The following is an 11,945-nucleotide window of genomic DNA, read 5'->3' on the forward strand; positions in this document are numbered from 1 at the left end:
CGTGCACCTACCCGATGTCAAGAAGCCATCGCTGCTCCGACGGACCTTTCTCCCCCTAGCCAGGCAACGGCAAGTAAGTAGTGGTCTGCTTTTATGTTTCATTTTTAAGTTATTACTTATTGTCAGTGTAGGTTTGTTTAATGTTACAGATAAAAACATGCTTTATATTTAGTCAGCATTTCAGAGTTCTAATGTTTTCCCGGAATATGCATTCCTAAACTGTTCACGTCAAGTTCTCTTAAAGATCGCATGAGATGATATGTGCTATCGCGCGACCTGTAACCAGGAAGTAAACCCTCGCTTGCATGAAATGATATGCGCTATCGCGCGACGTGTAACCAGGATGTAGATTTAAATAATGAAAAAATAATCTTCCCAGACTGTTTCTGTTACTTGCTTATGCTGTATGCAAGTTGTTTAAGAAGCTTATCTCCATATAAATCTGAGCTGTACATGAATCTGTTAATGAAGTCTCATTTCGACTCCTTCCTCCACTTCACTATTCATGTTCTGTTGCTTGCAGTTAACTAGCCGCCCTTCCTGGGTAACGCCACCACCAATCCCTGGTCATCCATTGAAGCCATCTCTCTCAACCAGTGGGATGTTAGATTGAAAACCTCCAAAGCAATGTATTAAAAATTGAAAGACAGTCCTATGTGAAGTTTCTTTTTTGGGGATTTTCAAAATGAGGTACCAGAATGGATTGTCAACCCTCTCCGATTATTACTATGAGTAGTAGTATTGCATGCATACAGTACTCACATCAGCGCCACAGTAAGCCTATCGAGGCTGCAACCATTTGCTTCTCAAAAGATTGTAGTGTTTTAGAATGAACAACCACTAGAGAGACAAGACAAGACTAATTTTGATTGACAGGTTGGCTAGATTTATATATGTATTTATATATTTTTTTTCTTTATAAGAATGAAAGAAATTGTGTAATGAAAGAATAAAACAATGATTGATGCATTTTTGTTTGAATAACATCTTGCTCCCGCGGCCAGTGCCAGCGCCGGCATTGCAAGGGGAGGGATATAGAGTGGCGAAGTCACGCCCCTTCCGGTAGGGCTCATGGGACCTATGAGATCGAAAAATATGAATGGGTGTCAATGGAGAGAAAATAATTATTTTCTGGTCCCGGTCTTTATATGCCCTGGATTACACATATGTTGTTTGTGGATTTAAAGGATAATTTTTCATGCAAAGAGTTCGACCGTTTATTGTGCAATTGTTCAGATAAAGGCTGTAGAGAAAACACAACGAGAAAGACTACACGGCTCGTATGTGACGTCACGCTCCCTGCGACTGGCGTGGAGAAGACCGACAATCTTCCCATCGGCATAACTGAAACTCTGCACGTGCCCCGATTTATAATGGTTTTCACCTCTTTCGATGCTTTTATCCTCCCCTTGGAAAAAGCGGTGAAGTGGGGCAGAGAGATCGCCATCTCTGTGCCGAGTTCCAAGGGCGGGTGTGGTGACGTATATCATATGCGTCGAGAGCAGCGAAGAGCTGTAGTTCACAAAGCGGCCTCACATAAAACCTAAAATTATCAAACTTCTTCACGAACATTTTTAGTTTTCTTTGCATGAAAAATTATCCTTTAAATCCACAAACAACATATGTGTAATCCAGGGCATATAAAGACTGGGACCAGAAAATAATTATTTTCTCTCCATTGACACCCATTCATATTTTTCGATCTCATAGGTCCCATGAGCCCTACTGGAAGGGGCGTGACTTCGCCACTCTATTACGTACATTTGCAGGAGGCGGGATAAGTGCGGCCGCTGTCACTCAGGTTTGTTTCGGTTTGACGCAGACAGCATGGAGGCAGAACAGACCGCAGAAGTCAACGCGATCGTCTTCAATGTTGCTGCAACGATGCCGCATATATTCAGAAGAGCAGCCAGTACTTACGTGTATGAAAGCAGCTATATATATATATATATACATACATATTTTTTTTGTATTATTTTATTTTATTTCTTTACGGCCGAGATCCGGGGCTGATCCCAAAAGATCCGGGGCTATAGCCCCGAATGCCCAGGTACGGCCACACCAAACGCGTTACCTGCGTACCACGCATATAAAATCGGCAATTTTTCCATAGGGAAGCATTGGTTTACGCGCGTATGAGGTGCGTACACGCGTATCATGCGTACCAAGCAACATTTTACTCGCTGTAGGGGCGTATGAGGCGCGTACATATACGCGCGCACATATGCGCGCGCACATATGCGCGCGCACATATACGCGCGTACATATACGCGCGTACATGTACGCGAGGAGTTCAAAAAATTGAACTTTTTACGCTCATACGCGCCACAATAGCCAATCAGCGTTGAGCTTGACCCGACGTCACTGGCAGAGAGTAGTGAGCTTGGACAGAAGCATACGGCCGACATCTTTCTTTATTCTGTGTGGAAATAGTAACATAGTTACGCCATTAAATGCTTTTATGGAAACATTTTTAGCGAGAAATGTGCATTTTACTTTCATAATGTTCGCTCGGTGAATGTGAAGGATGTTTGGTTTGATAGTTATGACGAAGAGGGAACGCTCCGTTCACTTGCATGGACAGAGTCTCTGGTTACTAAGCAACCTCAACGTCTTGGCGGACTATATATCTGCTGATCAACACTACGAATGCTGGAAACACACCAGACACACCATGTGAAGTTATTTAACCCGATTATTGTTATTTATATCCGAGATTATTTAATCTAACCCGATCTAAACTCTATCACCCAAACACGGCGACGTTTGGGTTTCCTACCTCGGACTCCAGAGCAGCCATGTCCATGGCAGCCACGGCCGGCAACTTTCTTTATTCTGAGTGGAAATAGTAACATAGTTACGCCATTAAATGCGTTTATGGAAACATTTCTAGCGAGAAATGTGCATTTTACTCTCATAATGTTCGCTCGGTGAATGTGAAGGATGTTTGGTTTGATAGTTATGACGAAGAGTGAACGCTCCGTTCACTTGCATGGACAGAGTCTCTGATTGCTAAGCAACCTCAACGTCTTGGCGGACTATTTCTCTGCTGATCAACACTACGAATGCTGGAAACACACCAGACACACCATGTGAAGTTATTTAACCCGATTATTGTTATTTATATCCGAGATTATTTAATCTAACCCGATCCAAGCTCTATCATCCATCCAAACACGGCGGCGTTTGGGTTTCCTTCCTCGGACTCCTTAATCCAGCGCAGCCACAGGCTGGGGGGGGGGGGGGGGGGGGGGTTTTGGGCGGTCTCATCTACGCGCGTATGCGTACGCGCGTATCTGACCATTTTTGACACAAAATGGTCAAGCAACATTTTCGCTGCGTTACGCACGTACATGGTACGCGAGGTACGCGCTTGGTGTGTTCGCACCTTAACCCTGCGTTCACACCAAAAGATGCAAAAAGTTGACGCGCGTCGTGATCCCATTCAAAGTGAATGTAGAGACGCGTTGCTGCTTTGCTGCCGATGCATTTGCTGCCGAGAAAACGCAATATCATCCGACTGCAGACACAAATGGGCGTTCCCGTGTCGTGGGCGTTCTCGTTCAGGCAGACTAAAACGCCCCCCCCCCCCCCCCCACGCAGGCTGGAACGCCCCGTTCTTCTTCGTCGATCTAGTAGTATGGGCAGCATAGAACTGACGTTAGCGTCCCCTTCTTCTTCGATCTCGTAATACGGGTACGTTAGCCAGCTAGGCCTACAGAATGTTAGCTTACATTTATGTGTCGGATCTCGGCTCACACTTTGCATCAAACTTGATGCAACACGATCATTACAGGGAGGCTCCATGATCTCATGTTCATTATCTTCTGGGTTAGTATAGGTAGGGTATTACCGTATTAGGTATAAGTGAGATGTTTGATATAGTTGTTTAAGAATATGCCCAAATTAAATAATGAATAGATTAAAATAACACTTGGGACATTATGCAGTTCAAATCCAGTTACCAGACACTATGAAGGCTCAAACAGTAGGCCATTTGACTCCAAGTGTTCACTTACTTTTTCCACTGAATGTTTTCAATAAAGACAAAATACAGTAATTGCTCTGTAACAATTAACCTTACAACATACATCGTAGGCACAAATGTATGTTATACATCGTAGGCACAAATGTATGTTATACATCGTATAGCATTTGTCACAAAAACAAAAAAGAAAGGAGTAATAAAATACCAGCATTTCTGGGCAGATACATTTACTACAGTAGTATGTACATTTACAAATGGAAGGGATTGCAAAAAAAGACGTCCCAAATAAAATGAAAAAGGAGTAATAAAAGAACATTATGCTAGGCAGACATCTTTTATGACAAACCTGCCATATGCAATGTTCCTCAGTACCAGGGGTGCGCTTGGCCAATTCTTTTTTGAGAAGCCTTTGAGGCGTAGCGCAAGGCCACTGCCACAGCCTGCATTGTTGTAAATCTTTCTAACCGTTATGTATATGAGATTGTCTTTATTAAGCTTAATGTCCCCTGCCAAACTGTCATTTATATATATGGAAGGATGGAGAGGCTTGATTAGTTCTCGGAATGTGTTTGAAACCCTGTTGAACACGCCAAGCATCGCCATGTCCAGTCTCAGCGTCTCTTGTACAATTTGCTGAAGGACTTCGGGTGGTAAGAATGGCCTGTCCTCTGTTGTGCCAGATTGGAGCGTGTGGCTGAGATGGGGAGATGCAGAGGGTGAGCTTGGTGTGCCAGCTAGTCCTGCAGGGCTAGAGAGAGCGAGAGAGAGGGAGAGAAACAGGGATTATAATCAACCTTCAATTCAATCACACAAGCCCAGACCAACACTACCCACACCATCAAACAAAAAGGCAGTCACTGATCGATCAAAAGTCTGAGAAAGAGCAAGAGAGAATATATGTAAATAGAAAAGTATGGACATAGTATGTAATACCTTTCACTGCTTAGTGATTGGAAGGTGTGACTGAGATGGAGAGGGTGAGAAGGAGCCAGCTAGTTCTGCAGGGCTAGAGACAGAGAGACAAGTGTATTGGCTACGATCTTCGTGAGCACCAAAAATAAGTAAATAGCAACACAGTATATAAACCTTTCAAGTATAAAGGTCTCCAACAGCTGTCCAACCACCACCTCCTGATAGAGAGCATGTCCCCCTGAAAAGTAAAGTTATGCTTTAAATGACTTCATAGCCTAATACAAATCCATGTTACAGTACTGTTTAGCAGTGTACTATGGCAGTGTAAATTATTGTGAAGATGTAGCCATCTCCTCCCGTAAGTGCAGTACCTGAAGACAAAGTAATGTGTATGACCTATGATGCATGTTAATTGTAGCCTCCAGTAAGGATGACTAAATTATTAAAAGCCTTATATTTACATCAGACATCAGCCTTACATTTCATGCTACACATCTGATTGAGATTTGAAAGACTCACCTCACTGAAATCATATTGCTTTTGAGGGTAGAATACATTGCGTACTGAAATTAACATACAAATGAGTTAGTTGTTTTAAAAACTAGTCATCAGTCATCATTTCTGAAAATAATGCATCTCACCAGCAGCATAAACACCCCACAGCTGTTGCTCTGATACTGGTGAGGTGCGTCCTGTGGTGGTAAAAGGGGAATGTGATTTGTCAATGATTCTTATTAGTATATAATGCCTATAAACTATAAAGTGATATCCACCCTCATTTTGTAGCTACATACAAAAAGTGCACAATGCACTTTCAACAAGCATTTAGCAGCAACCAGGGCCCATCAGCGTCGCATAGGAACACTTCATTAAATCATAATAAACAATCTAGAGGCCTGCCTGTCTACCAGTGAATGCTACTCTACAGCCACACGTTTTACCTCGTCAGCCAAGTAAAGTCCCTTCCATGGTCCATTGGACAAAGCATGTGCCAGGGTACTGAAAAGGTTTGGAAGACGTGTAAGTTGCAATTCATATATGCATCATCATCAACACGCATTCAGTACACAGTATACGCTTCGATTTCACCCAAGGGTGAATTAAAAGTAGGCTACATGTTTTCCTAAACGTTGGTCATCAACGAGGTAATAAAGTAGTAACTAAGGGCACATCTGTCATCTGTTTTTCAGAGTGCTAACGATCTTTATTCATTCGTTGCGCCGCGACCGAACTGACAGAATTCTCTGATATGCCATGCATGTAAACATACTAGTTAGTTTAGACATACTAGTACGTTTACATGCAGTTTAATCCGATGCGTGTGTCACCACAACGAAGCAGAGTGGCCGCGATTTCATGCCTCTTACCATGCCAGCTGACACCTTAACATCCAACTTAACAATGTACTTTGGTAATGTTAACCTTACAGTAAAATAATCGGCAAAGCCTTCGCTGCGAACTTTACCCTCTACCTACAAACCGTCTTAAACGTTGCTGATTTCTGAATAGTATATGCAACGTTTATGGACGATAGCATAGCATTCGCTGCTACCGAACCATGCTTGTCACGAGTATTTATATCCGATTCGAATTCGGATACAACGATACCACAGCTAAATCAGTGATTTAAATGAGAATACTTCACAGCCAATGTTGTCAAATAAACAATATCATACTTACTGACATAATCTCTCATCATAACCCTTTCATTTTTCTGGAAAGTTACTACGAGGTAAAACCGCCAAAAAAGGAAGGGTAGCATACCCAGCATGCCTTGCGAAACTCACTCACCTCTTCTTGATTGATAGATGAAACGCGACAGGAACGCCTGATGGGCGTTTTTGTGTCATGACGGGAACGCCCGATGGGCGTTTTTGTGTCATGACGGGAACGCCCAAGCCTGCAGCTGGACCCTTCTCAGAAAACGGGCAGCAAAACTTGATTTGCGGCGCGTCAAAATCTGATTTGCGGCGCGGCATGCCCGGGCACGGGCGGAGGGCGCGTTCACGTATTTTGCGGCGCGTCAAATGCTGCTCGAGTTGAAATATTTCAACTTTTGCCGCGCCGCAAAACCTTTGCCTCGCTGCAAACGTGATGACAGCCCATCAGCGTTCAACAGCGTTGCCACTGAGGCGTTGCCACTGAGTGACATGCCGTATCAGCCAATCAGTGTTACTTAAATGGAGGAGAAGATAATAATTGCAGTCTCCGCATACCCGGTGATCTTCAACACCACCGTGGCCAGTTATAAGTGTCCAACAGTGGCGTGCACAGGGGGGGGGGCGGTCGCCCCCCCTTGTGGCCCAATTGTTGAAAAACCCGTGCTAAAGTGCCCTCTCAGGAGCCAAAACGCGTATTAAAGGGGCCCCTTGGGAGCCAAAACGCGTGCTAAACTGCCCTCAAGTGTCCTTTCGGGAACCAAAACGTGTGCTAAACTGCCCCCTTTGAAGCCAAAACGCGTGCTAGAGTGCCCTCATTTGTATAACATATAAAACGTGTCTAAAGTGCCCTCTTCAGTGGTGAGAATGCGCTTCAAAAAGTCTGTGCATGCCACTGGTGTCCAATACATATATATTTAAGCAATAGATCACGCCAGGCTGTGGTATGTGCTCATTATACCCCCTTCACCGGCCGGCGACCCTCTTCACAGTGGTATAATGAGCACATGCCACTGACTGAATTGATATTGCTATTTATACAACGGTTACTATTATGGCGAAACGAAAGTCATAGACACACTACATTTAAAAAGAAACCAAGAAAGTCAAATAGCCGTTTAATTAAAGAATACAAAATAGTAGTCCCTCCTGGCTGCCGCTATGCATCGATGGTCGCTATGCAACACACTTTAGCGTCCCTCCGAGAGAGAAGGCTCCGATAGAGCGGTTCGCCGGCAATTTATCCTATGGAGCAGTTCACTCGCCGTGTGCTGTATACGCTCATTATACAACAGTTGTATAAATATAAGTATAAATGTCCAACCGAGAGATCCTAGCACCGATCCTAGCTAGCAGGTCATCAAACTGGGCTGGAGTCAGCCTCAAATAGCGCTGGAAGCGTTCGCCATCCAGACGGAGCTCCTGCAGAAGACGGTGAAATTCACCGAGCTCTGTACGGCTCCGAATGGTGTCATGAATCCATAAACGACGACGAGCATTCCGACGTCTCTCCCTCTTCCACAACAGGTAAAGAGATATGATGCTCGTAATGTCGGCCATGGTTGTGAATGAATTCAGAAGCACCGCCGGAAAAACTTGCCGCGCATCAAAACTGCGGCGCAGCAAAAGTTTTGCGGCGCAGCAAAAGTTTTGCGGCGCAGCAAAACCTTTTGCGGCGCGGCAAAACCTTTTGCGGCGCCGCAAAACCTTTGCCGTTGCTGCAAAACTTCGGCAGCAACGCGTTCGGGCAGCAAATGCATCTTTTGGTGTGAACGCAGGGTAACGACGCGCCTGATGTACGTCGTACCTTAAATTGTACACTATGTTAGTGTGCCTATTTGTTACATATCTGGCAGCCCGGAGTAAGCAGAGAACAGTCAATAGTCAAAACACACCGGCCAAAACAAACTCAAACGTTCCCACATGGAAGGGAACATTTATATAAGAACATGTTGGCTGTGGCCTTTGTTGCATGTTTCCTTAAACTCTGATGAAATGTGTTCAGTAGTTTTGTTACTTATAGCCCCTTTAAGTTTCTCTGGATAACGTAGTCGCTCTCTAGATTCAGAAGATCTTTATGGGTAAATATCATTGAAGCAAGCACACGTAACAGCACAAAAACATGGCTCATGAGTTTAGTCTTAAAACAATAAAACTGCCAAAGGCCTTCTATTAAATCAGAGCGAAAATAACAAAATGTGTTTCAGTAGAAGAATAAAATGCAAATGCGAATGCAAATAAGCAAATGTTTCTGTGATATATAAAGTAAAAGAAGAGTTGATATGATAATGTATAAAGAGTGTGGCAGAGTGAGCAGGGCTCAGTAGGCGGGACAGGCAGCCAGCCTCCAGCATCACGAAGACTTGATGCTGAAAAGAGAGAGAGCAGAGAATAGCAGGACAGAGAAAGAACAAACAAAGATAGATCAGGACGGAACTGACCAATGAGCCGTGAGCTGAAATCTAAACGGTCTCAGAGGTAAGCGCAGTCAAGTAGAAGCAGATATCTTCACAGCGCATTTCCCTCAATAATGGCTGACAGGTGGCTACGACGTTTCCGTGAAATGAACCTGAAACTGTGGCTTTCTTTCCCATAGCAGCAGTACGTTAGCTAGTGATGAAGGATGGAAAATCAGACCTTTTCATATGATGCAGTTTGTGAAGAGATTACCTTTGTTCGCCAGCTCTCGTCTGATTCACTACCAAGCCTGGATAAGAGCCTGGAGGGGGATGGTCGGTTTTACCAACCTGGTCCTCCAGGAACAGGACGTTGTGAATCCATGCTACAAGCCGCCTCACAACTTTTCTCCTTCATCGCATACTTTAATGTTTGATTTCCTGAAACCCTCCTGTAATGTCATTAACAAAAAGAGATTGGATTAGGTAGTTCAATAAATGTTTTTTGCATTGTGCTTCCATTATTTAGGCACTATTTGGTTTAACTTGTATTTGATTTGGTTCTGTCTGCATTGAGTTGATGTTTAAAAGAGCATGGGGGAGAGAGGAGAAGACAGTTGGGCCATATACCACTGAAGAGGGTGATCTGCTGGTCGCTGCGGCTGCTAGGCTTGGTATCTTATGGAACATGGGCCACACACGAGGCCCTCGCTCAACCTACACTACAGGACCCCCCTGGCTTCGTTTAAAAGACACTGAAGGATGTCTCTGTGTAGAAAAACCACTTCCATTGAGTGGAGAATATCTGTGCTTCAAGTCATAATGTCACTCTGCTCCACCCTCGGGATAAACCCTGCTCTTTCACATTTCCACTCTCTGTGTGTTTTTGTGTGTTAGTATGTGTGTGTGTGTGTGCGTGTTTGAATGTGCCATGTGTTTGCCTGCGTATGGTTGCATGAGTGCATGTGTGTATTACATATGGGTGCATGTGTGTACAAGAGCAAAAGTATGTACATATGTGTGCGTTGATGGGTGTGAATCAACATGCATGTGTGTGTCTGTGAGTGTATTATGTATGTGCATGTGTGTCAAGTGCATGTATGCTTGTACACATACATGTGTGTGTGTTTGTGTTGGTGTATGCATGCATGTGTGTTTCTGTGTGTGTGTGTGTGTGTGTGTGTGTGTGTGTGTGTGTTTGTGTGAGTGTGTGTGTGTGTGTGTGTGTGTATGTGTGTGTGTGTGTGTGTGTGTGTGTGTGTGTGTGTGTGTGTGTGTGTGTGTGTGTGTGTGTGTTTCTGTGTGTGTGTGTGTGTGTGTGTGTGTGTATGTGTGTGTGTATGTGTTTGTGTGTGTTTGTATGTGTGTTTCTGTGTGTGTGTGTGTGTGTGTGTGTGTGTGTGTGTGTGTGTGTGTGTGTGTGTGTGTGTGTGTGTGTGTGTGTGTGTGTGTGTGTGTGTGGGTGGAGGATGGTCACGCATGGATGGACCCATTAAATCCTTCTTGAACCAATTCAGCTTGAGCTTCTACGGCAGCTAACCGTCTTAGCCTCCTCTCTGAGGCTGCTGGACATCACCTTACAATCACGTTACAGGGCACTTGTTGCTGCTGTCTGGTAAGCAGCAGGAGGAGGAGAGGAGAAGGGGAGGAGGGGGGAGGAGGGGGGAGGAGGAGGTGAAGAGGAGGAGGGGGAGAAGAGGGAGGAAGGAGAGGAGGAGAGGGAGGAGGAGAAGGGGAGGAAGGGGAGGGGGAGGAATAGGGTGAGGAGGAGGAGGAAGAGGAGGAGCAGGGGAACAGGAGAGAAAAAAAAAGAAAAGAGGAGGGGAAGTGAAGATGCTTTTGGAGGAAGAGGAGAATATTCAGCCATTCTGCCGGAAAATATAAAACACAAAAAAACAAATAAATAAATGAAATAAACAAAACGTAGGCCCCTTTTGCTTTGTTTTGATCTTATTTAGAAAAGAGAATCTAATTTGAGGGGAGCTGTGGAGATTGAAGTGATTACAGTCTCTTGTCTGTTCCAGGAGCCCTCGTGGAGAGCTGGGAACACAAGCCAATGCACTGCAACACAACCCAACACAACCCAACCCAACACAACACAACCCAACACAACATAACAGAATCATTACATCATTACATTATTTAAATCTTTCAATCTAACCTTAATTGTAAATGGAGTTTTTGCAATAGAGAATATAGAGCTTGATGAACATATTCATATTTAAGGGATAAATGTGATTTGACAATATGATATATTAATCTGTAAAAAGTGGCAAACATGTCAGAGTTATTGGCTGTTGGTATCAATAAGGGCCCCTAATCTTCTGACATATCAATACAAACGCACACCGACCCGGAAATAAGGTTTCATAGTGCACTTCAAACTTCAGTAAGATACGACCAGATTATTGGATATGCATTCCGCTGGGTCTGCACAAGTTTTGTGTCCTGTGCCATTACAAAAAATGCACGCACATAATTGTTATAATAATGCAGGCCATCTAATATCACACTGCAGTGTGACGACAGTGAGCTTTATAATTTTGGGGACGTCCTCGCTGTAGAAAGCAACTTGTAGAGAAGGGAAGCGATTGTTCACACAACTCTTCTTCAAGCTTTCAAACCCTCCAACGCAAGGGGGTTACGGACCCCTTACATCCTTGCGTACCCTCCTTGCGTCCACTGCAAGGGCCGGACGTGCGCCTCCCAAAAATGGGAATCTTCCGTCGAGGCGACGCAGCAGCAAGGGCTGTGATTGGTCCGCTGACTAAAACCCGACGCAGAACCATAAACGTTCAAGACTGCGTCGAAGCGTCTGCGTGGACATTGCGTTGCGGGAACGTGGAACCATAAAACACCCTTTGTTTGTAAGTGTTGAATGACATTAGGGCTCAGAAAGGGGAAGAAACAAAATAATGTGCAGACATTTAACAAGCTATGCTTCTAAAAATGCATGGGGACGAAGTGTTCCGCTCAGATAACTGCTTGATT

General features: G+C 44.3%; 1 long non-coding RNA gene across 1 annotated transcript; it reads right to left on the reverse strand.

Annotated features, from left to right (window-relative positions):
- Positions 1-5,534: 5,534 nt before the first annotated feature.
- LOC132464887 (uncharacterized) lies at positions 5,535-6,707 on the reverse strand. The gene is made up of 3 exons (XR_009527379.1): positions 6,581-6,707; positions 5,842-5,899; positions 5,535-5,592 (listed from the first exon to the last, which is right to left on the reverse strand). It is a non-coding gene; the product is annotated as an uncharacterized LOC132464887 (long non-coding RNA).
- Positions 6,708-11,945: the final 5,238 nt, after the last annotated feature.

Source organism: Gadus macrocephalus, chromosome 9 (assembly GCF_031168955.1).
Source record: "Gadus macrocephalus chromosome 9, ASM3116895v1".
In the NCBI taxonomy this organism is placed as follows: domain Eukaryota; kingdom Metazoa; phylum Chordata; class Actinopteri; order Gadiformes; family Gadidae; genus Gadus; species Gadus macrocephalus.